Here is an 8,930-nt window from a genome sequence, read left to right as displayed (position 1 = left end):
CATCACCGACCCTCCGACAGTGCGGTATTCCCTCAGCACTGACCCTCCGACAGTGCGGCACTCCCACAGCACCGGCCCTCCGACAGTGCGGTACTCCCTCAGCACTGACCCTCTGACAGTTCGGCACTCCCACAGCACCGACCCTCCGACAGTGCGGTACTCCCTCAGTAATGACCTTCCGAAAGTGCCCACTCCCTCAGCACCGACCCTCCGACAGTGCGGCACTCCCTCAGCACCGACCCTCCGACAGTGCGGTACTCCCTCAGCACTGACCCTCTGACAGTTCGGCACTCCCACAGCACCGAACCTCCGACAGTGCGGTACTCCCTCAGTAATGACCTTCCGACAGGCTCTGACCCTCCGACAGTGTAATGCTCCCTCAGCAATTACCCTCTGACAGTGTGACACTCCCACAGCACTGACCCTCCGACAGTGCAGCACTCCCTCAGCACTGACCTCCGACAGTGTGGCACACCCTCAGCTCTGAGCCCCTGACAGTGCGGTACTCCCTCAGCACTGACCCTCTGACAGTGTGACACTCACTCAGCCCTGATCCTTTGACAGTGTAATACTCCCACAGCACCGACCCTCCGACAGTGCAGCACTCCCTCAGCACTCACCCTCCGACAGTGCAATGCTCCTTCAGCACTGACCCTCCGACAGTGTGACGCTCCCTCAGCACTGACCATCTAACCGTGCCTGCTTCCTCAGCACTGACCATCCGACAGCACAAAGCTCTGTCAGCACTGACCTTCCAATGTCATGGAGCTCCATCAACACTGACCTGAAAACAACACAGAACTCTCTCAACACTGACCTTCTGATAGTGCCCTCGCCCTCAACATTGACTCTCTGATAGTGCAACGCTCCATCAGCACTGATTCTGTGACAAAGCAATGCTCGCTCAGCACTGACCCTCCGACTCTGCAGCGCTCTCTCAGCACTGACCCTCCGACTCTGCAGCGCTCTCCCAGCACTGACCCTCCACCAGTGTGGCGTCCGCTCAGCACTGTCCCTATGACAGTATGGAACTCTCTCTTTGAACACTGACCCTCTGTCAGTGTAGAGCTCCCTCAGTTTTGACCTGCTGACAGTGCCCAAACCCTCTGCACTGACCCTCTGACAGTGCAACTTGCCTTCACAACTGACACTGAAATTTTAGTCTGGATTATGTGCTGGAGTGAGAGCTCAAATCTGCAAACTTCTGTCTCAGAGGCAAGAGTCACCAAGTGAGCCACAGTTAGGCACCTGAAATGGGACGATGTTCTATTTTGTGGCATCAACATCTATCACTTCAACAAGCAGAGAATGCACAATAAAAGACATTATATATGATGTGGTCTGTGGTAAGTGTTGCTGCATTCCAATCAGAAGGAGCGAGCAGATTTGGCAACTTGCTGCCAATGTCTCGAATACCTGGCAATGGGCTGCAGTTTCCAGTTAACAGTTGAATGTGTATCTTTTATCTAATCTTCACACCTGCAACCATTGAATTATTGCACTATTTTTCATATCGTTTGCAACTTCAGACAATGTTTTCCATTGACAACAGGATGTCTGTCTGGAACAAGGAAACCCTGTTCCCTTCATACCGTTACCTCAGAAGAACACAAGGTAATTCAGTTGCTCAAGCCTTTTTTGTTTAGATGAAACTTGTACTGCACCTCAACTTCATTTACCCACCATTGCCCCGTATCCTTTGACACTCTTACTCAAACATAACTATCCATGAGCTTTAGGGAGAGGCTGAATAGGCTGGAGCTGTTTTCCCTGGACCATCGGAGGCTGAGCGGTGACCTTATAGAGGTTTATAAAATCATGAGGGGCATAGATAGGGTGAATGGCCAAGGCCTTTTCCCTGGGGTAGGGGAGTCCAGAACTAGAGGGCATTGGGTTAGGGTGAGGGGACAAATTTAAAAGGGACTTAAAGGGCAACTTTTTCACACAGAGGGTGGCGCATGTATGAAATGAGCTTGCCAGAGGAAATGGTGGAGGCTGGTACAATGAGAATATTTAAAAGGCATCTGGATGGATATATAAATAGGAAGAGTTTGGAGGGATATAGGTCAACTGCTGGAAAATGGGACTAGATTAGGTTCGAATATCTGGTCAACATGGACGAGTTGGATTGAAGGGTCTGGTTCCGTGCTTTATAACTCTTTGACTCTATGTTGATTGTGGCAGCACTCTTATCTCTGTCAAAAGGTTCTGGGTTAAAATCCTACACCAGGACCTGAAACAAAAATCAACATTGCCACTGCAGCTTTGAGACCTTGTGGGGTAGCATCCTTGCCTCTATGCCGGAAAGGTCTGGTTCAATTTCCACTCCAGGGCTTGATGAACAGGTAAGGTACATTTACAACACAGCCAGACTGGAGTGGATCAGATTGGACACCACAGCATGGAGTCTGATCTCCTTTCTGGCTGGGGGTGGATTCAGGATCTGCCTCCTTGTCCTGCCTGTGGTTGAGGTCACAGCATTGTGGTTCAGACCTGCCTTCGGGCACAGAGCTGAAGAAGAGGCTCGAGGGAATGCTGCCTTTGAGATAAGGTGTCAAGCAAAGTCCCCACCTTTCTGTTCAGGGGATGGAATAGATTTCATGGCACTATATTTTGAAGCAGAGCATGGGGAGTTCTCCCTGGTATCCTGATGCCAATATTTATCCCTACAGCAATATCACTGAAACAGATTATCTTGTAACTCCCACATTGCTGTGTACAATTTGCCTGCTGTGTTCCCTACATTACAACAGTGACTACAGCTAAAAGGAAAGTATCTGATTGGCTGTAAAGAAATTTGAAAAATTCAGTGGTCATGTACACATGATATAATGGTCATTCTTTCAGTCCTTCAAATTCCAATGAATCCTCACAATCCCAACTTTTTTTCAAGGGATAGTGTTCCGGATTTCCACTATCTTTGTATCTGTAAAAGCATGTCCTGATTTCACCCCCTCAATTGGCCAGCTGTCATTGCAAAATGATACCCCCCCTGTCTGGATGCCCCCAATAAGTGGGCAATGTTTCTCTGTGCCAATCTCCCTCTAATTATTTGAAAAATTTCAATTATATCATCTTATAATCTTGCAATTTCAAGAAAATACAAGACAAGATTATCCAACGTTCCTATGGTGGAAAACAGACTTCTCTCATGGTTTGCACAGATGTAATGCAGTTGAGTTGCTTGTCTTTGGTTAAATAACCTTGTTCATGGGCAGTTACATCAAAGCTTCATAGTGTATCATGCTTAACATTGGTCCCTACCTGCAATTTCGCACAAATGAAGCAGAAATTGACAGAGGTCAGTTTCACACCCACTTTGGGAACTAGTTTGACTGCAATATCGAGGTGGGAACCTTTGAGTCTTGATGAATGGTCCCAACCTGAGATGTCAACTCCCCTGCTCCTCTGATGCTGCTTGACCTGTGGTACTTTTGCCAGCTCTATACTTTATTGACTCTGACTTTCCAGCATCTGCAGTTCTTATTATCGCCTGAGAGCAATATTGGTAAAGTCAGGGGAACAGGTTACCTGCAGTCATTCCTGGTTGTGCAGTAATGTATGTTAAGAGGTGAAAACACAAGCTAAATCAAGAAGGGACAACAGGTTGCGATTAGCACAGGACACACAGAGAGTCCATATTTTTTAATTCTATAGACTAATCTTCAGTTGCTAAGAGAGAGTATATGTTATTTCAGGATGGATTACTAAAACAACCGTGAGGAGAACCCATCTGTTTTGTAGTGATTGTAACAAGGTCAGTTAGGTGGATCTTATAGAATATGAGTTCCCTGATTGGGGCTGTTAACTTGGTCCAATCAGGGAGTCCTGGCTGACATATAAAAAGGGTGAGTGTCAGAGATGACTCTGTATGAAGCAGTACTATGGTAAAGGACTGTTCATTTGTCAATAAAGGGTGACTTGGTGATGGGATACTGGTTTCTGTGGAGTTATTTCATATTTTCCCTCTGGTCCCTCTCCTGTCTGGAAGAAAAGGAGCTTTGCACATCTGAGAAAAAAAAAGCTGCATCTTACAGTCCATGAGGTCCACGAGCATTGGAATGCTATGACATTAGGGTGCTCCGCTCCACTCCACTGAGCCCATCACTTAACTCCTATCTTTCATTAGTTGAGGCAAGGAAATCCCTTCTGCAGACTGCTCCTGATGGAACTCACCTGACTTATCGGCAACTTTGAGAAGATCCAGTGGTAATGACAGGTCTGAGAGGATGTATTCTTGTAAACTCAATTGCTGCGTCTGTGAATAAGAAGCCAAACATAACAGAATACCCACAGAGTTGTCCAATTGTTGCGTCTTACTGTCTACAATATGATTTAAGTGCATTGGAAAAATGCAGACCGTTTCATCAAAGCAGACGCTAAAATATTTTAACTGTTTCCTAAAATAGAGCCAAGACATGCTAATCTTTTGAGACACTTTGTGTGGATAGAATTCACTGTCGGGTATTTGAGGAATTGTTTTCCATTCACCATAAATGATCCTGACTCACACCAAGGATGATACTGGAACTGAGAGATTCTAACTCTTGGGAAAGACTGAGCAGCTGGAACTCAGTTTTTTCCACAAAGGAGAAAGCTGATGAAGTGACCAGGTCACCCATGACAGACAGATTTAAGGCTATGAAAGAGTTTGACAGAGTAGATGTCAAGTAGATATTTCTACCTGTGGACAGAGACCAGAACCAGGGGGCAATTAATGGAATATAGTCATTAATAAATATAATCGGAGAATTCAGGAGAAGCTTCTTTACTTGGAGAGCACTGAACAGTTGAGGAGAATAGCATTGATGTATTTGGGATGGTGGGGGAGAAGCTGGATAAACACATAAAGAAGAGAGGAATAGAAGGAAATGGTGATGGAGTGACATGAAAATGACAGGAGAAAGCTCATAGAGAATATAAACACCAATCTTGATCTTGTAGATCTTTGGCTTGTTTCTGTTTATGATAAAAGCACCATAGTCTTACCAGACCATAGGGCTGTTCTCGAATTAGAAAGAGAAGACTGGTGGTGGCTTAACCTGAGAGTCAGCATGCTTCAGGCAAGGGAAGAGATTGAGGAGAGGCCTTCCTGGTAACTTCAGCCAGTGCAGGAATTGAACCCACGCTGTTGGCATCACTCTGCATCTGCACTGTATATAGTTTGTCAAAGTCCTGTTCACTCATCCCTTCTCTGCTCAGTGATCTACATTGGCCCCCAGCCTACCAATGCCTCAATTTGAAAATTCTCATTCTCGTTTACAGACTCCTCCATGTTGTGCACCCCACCCCCACCCCACCAATAGCTCCAGCCATATCTATGTGACTTTCTCCAGCCTCTGCAATCCTCTGAGATTTCAGTGAGTATGCAGATAAATTGCAAATGGGAGCTGATGTAGATGAAAATGGGGACTAGGACATTTTATTGGAACTTGATTTGCTTGATCAATAGCTTAACATAAAAGGTGTTAATTAAAGACCAGAGCACAACATAAATATACTGAGAAAGAACTGAGCACCTACCTTTCCTTATTCCTTTGTAGGTAACTTAGCAAAACAAGACCTGGAAACTTCTGTGTTCAGTTTTTGGGCTCAGACAAACCTGTTGAAGAATTTGGAACTACATTTTTTGGGGCCAGAAGTTTTGATAATAGGAGCAGATTAAAATTCAGCCAAGTGACCATCTGGGCCCTCACCTTGTTCAGTTTTATCAGTGGGCCTAGTGTCCAGTGGATGGTACAGACCCCAAGTGGTGCTGCAGAAAGGACCAAAAGAGCATAAAGTTTTTGCTGTTTCCAACAGAATAGGTTAAAACAAGTTCTTATGCAAATACAATAAAAGTGGTGACTACATTTAATTCTCCAGGATCAACTCAATATTAAAATTAAGCACAGTTAATGGTAGGGCTTTAGGGAGTGTTGTCGAACAGAGAGACCTAGGGGCGCAAGTACATAGTTCTTTGCAAGCTGCATCACAGGTACATAGGGTGGTAAAGAAGGTGTTTGGCACGCTTGCCTTTATTACTCTGACCATACAGTTGGGATGTCATGTTGTACAGGATGTTGGTGAGGCCATTTCTGGAGTACTGTGTACAGTTCTGATCACCTTTCTATAGGGAGGATATTGTTAAATTGGAGAAGGTGCAGAAAAGATTTACAAGGATGTTACCGGGACTGGAGGGTTTGAGTTTTAGGAAGAGGTGAGACTTTTTCCAATGGAGCATAGGAGATTGAGGGGTAACCTTAAAAAAGTTTATAAAATCATGAGGGGCATAGATCAGGTGAATAGCAAATGTTTTTTCTGCAGGGTGGGGGAGTTCAAAACTAGAGGGCATTGATTTAAGGTGAGAGGAAAAAGACTTAAAAGGTACTTGAGGGGCAACCTTTTCACACAGAGGGTAGTTTGTATGTGGAATGAACTGCCAGAGGAAGTAGTAGATGCAGGTACAGTTACAACATTAAAAACACATTTGGACAGGTACATGAATAGGAGAGGTTTAGAGGGATATGGGCCAAACATAGGCAAATGGGACGAGTTTAGTTTGGAAACCTTGGTCAGCATGGATGAGTTGGACAGAAGGGTACGTTTCTGTGCTGTATGACTCTATGAAATTACTTTTGGTGTGACGAAGATGAGTGCAGTGAGTAAACTAGTGGGGGCAGTGGATTAAAGGGTCAGGGACAACGAATAGGAATTGTCAAGATGCAGATTGAGGATGGAGGAAATTCTGATTCCAATTAATTCAGATTCTGAAAACCTTTGCAAAGATTTGGAAGTCATTAGTAGCTTCTAGGAAGACATAAAGGATTTTGATTTGGCAAACATCACTGAAGAGGAAAACTCTCGCCTTGGGGTCAGGAGGCTGTGGGTTCAGTGCTGAGGGAGTAGGCACTGTTGGAGGGTCAGCACTGAGGGAATAGGCACTATCAGAGGATCAGTGCTGAGGGCATGCCACATTGTCAAGGATGGCGTCCTTCCAATGAGATGGTGAAAGGAGGCCCCTTCTCCCCATTGGGTAGATGTAATGATCCCATGACACATTTTTCAAAGCAGCCCGAGGGAGTTGTCCTGGTGTCCTGGCCAATATTTATCCTTCAAGTGACATCAGTAAAACATTAGACAAAAGTGAGGACTGCAGATGCTGGAGATTAGAGTCAAGAGTGTGGTGCTGGAAAAGCACAGCAGGTGAGGCAGCATCCGAGGAGCAGGAGAGTCGACGTTTCGGGCAAAAGCCCTTCATCAGGAGTGGCCCATATCAGTCTTCATCACATTGATGTGTGTGGGGGCTGGGGGGTGTTGCTGTGCACAAATTGGCTGCTTATTTTGCAAACATTACAGCAATTATTACATTTTAATCGCATTTCATTTATTTTAAAGTGATTTGGAATATTCTGAGATCATGAAAGGTTCTATAGAAATGCCGTTTTTGTAAGCTGCCATTATGCTAAGATCTGTTTGATGTTGCTGGTGAACGATGAGCTGCATGAAGCAGGTGTGAAGATAATTGCCCTTTGATCCTCTCCACATGACCATCATTGCAGATTAGTGTTGCAACATACACACAAGGAGGTGGAGGCAAGTTTAAGGTCAGAGCTGAATTTAGCAATACTCTCAGGCATAGCGTGATAGCCAGAGCTCTGCATCTGATTCTCTAAGAACTATTGTCAGAGACTCGGGCCAGAACCTGTAGATCTGGATGCTGGCAACCAACTAAATAATTATGCAGTTTTTTTCTCATCTTAATGCATTGCCAAACAATGGAGGAGAACGTCCAACTTAGTCAAGTGTTCACATTGGGTGCAGTTGCTTTCCTTGTCCCAAGTGCCTTTAAAACCGAGAAGCATCCCAAGATACTTCACAGCAACATTGATAAAAAATGTACACTGGGTCAAAGAAAGAGTTATTGGGATAGGGTCAGTAAAAGGTTGGATGAGGTAGGTAAGGAGCATCTTTCAAGAGGGAATTGTAAAGCTTGTGACCTCTTGCTTGCTGAAGGCCATGGTGGAGTGATGGAAAGTGGGGGATACTCAAGAAGCCAGAATTAAAGAAATGCAGTAATTGGGAATGAGGTGTTGTCACAGCTGGTGAGTTAGAAATTGGGTGGCCTTGCAGGGATTGAAGCATGAGGATGACAAACATGATGGTATTGAGTTGGCAGGAACTGAAACATTTTGTTTTGTGCACCCTACACCAAGATTGCACCCCTCAACCCTATTCTGTGGTCTGGGTAACATGTGCCAATCCTAGGGTGGCCCTGGTAAGTGGGAACTCAGATTCCCAGGCCCTGCACTAAATTGGCACAGCTACCGGGTACCATATTGGCAGAGATGACAATGAAATAAACTGTTTCTGAAAAATAAAACTTGATTTTCACATTTGAGACTCAACATAAAAATGGAAATTCTAAGGGCTCTTGTGGTAATGGCCCTACCTCTGAGCCAGAAGATCCAGGTTCATGTCCCACCTGTCGCAGAGATGTGTCAAATACGTCTGAGCAAGTTGATTAAAAGTCACTTCAGTGGGTATCCCCAGTTAAAAGAGCTTAGTTATATTAGGAATATCCTCAGAGAATCGCTTGAAAGGCTGCCGTAGAACACATAGAAAAAGTTTTTTGTGGTACTGTGGTCGTTCTCCAACCTCTGAGCCAAAAGGCCTGCGTCAAGTCCATCTGCTCCAGAGGTGGATAATAATACCTTTAAGCAGATGGAATAGAAAATATCTCGAAAAGTGGAAACTACCAATCCCCTCCCGCACCCAACTTAAGCTGGAGATGGACAACAATTTAGTTACCCTGCGTATTTTTTGTCGGCTAATTCTCCACCCCGCCACCTTCGTTAGATTTTCAGAGCTGGCGTGCAACCTATTGTGATAGCCATTGTGCCATGTGATTGACGTTGCAGATAGCCAATCCCAGTGTGAATGCAACCCGA

General features: G+C 45.0%; 1 protein-coding gene across 6 annotated transcripts in view; it reads right to left on the bottom strand.

Annotated features, from left to right (window-relative positions):
- The window catches only part of LOC122543214 (growth/differentiation factor 11-like), a 60,426-nt gene extending 51,560 nt beyond the window's left edge, over positions 1–8,866 (bottom strand). The window contains exons 1-4 of one of the 6 annotated variants that reach the window (XR_006309961.1): positions 8,791–8,866; positions 5,697–5,755; positions 5,524–5,602; positions 4,177–4,258 (exon numbers count right to left, since the gene is read on the bottom strand). The gene's annotated coding sequence lies outside the window, so the exon portion shown is untranslated. Of the gene's footprint in view, positions 1–719; positions 785–4,176; positions 4,259–5,523; positions 5,756–8,431 lie in introns of those variants that run through there. The other 5 variants (XR_006309960.1, XR_006309958.1, XR_006309959.1 and 2 more) reach the window with 5 other exon arrangements.
- Positions 8,867–8,930: the final 64 nt, after the last annotated feature.

The sequence above is a fragment of the Chiloscyllium plagiosum genome, chromosome 42, assembly GCF_004010195.1.
Source record: "Chiloscyllium plagiosum isolate BGI_BamShark_2017 chromosome 42, ASM401019v2, whole genome shotgun sequence".
Lineage (NCBI taxonomy): Eukaryota > Metazoa > Chordata > Chondrichthyes > Orectolobiformes > Hemiscylliidae > Chiloscyllium > Chiloscyllium plagiosum.
This window is presented reverse-complemented; position numbering and strand designations above follow the sequence as displayed.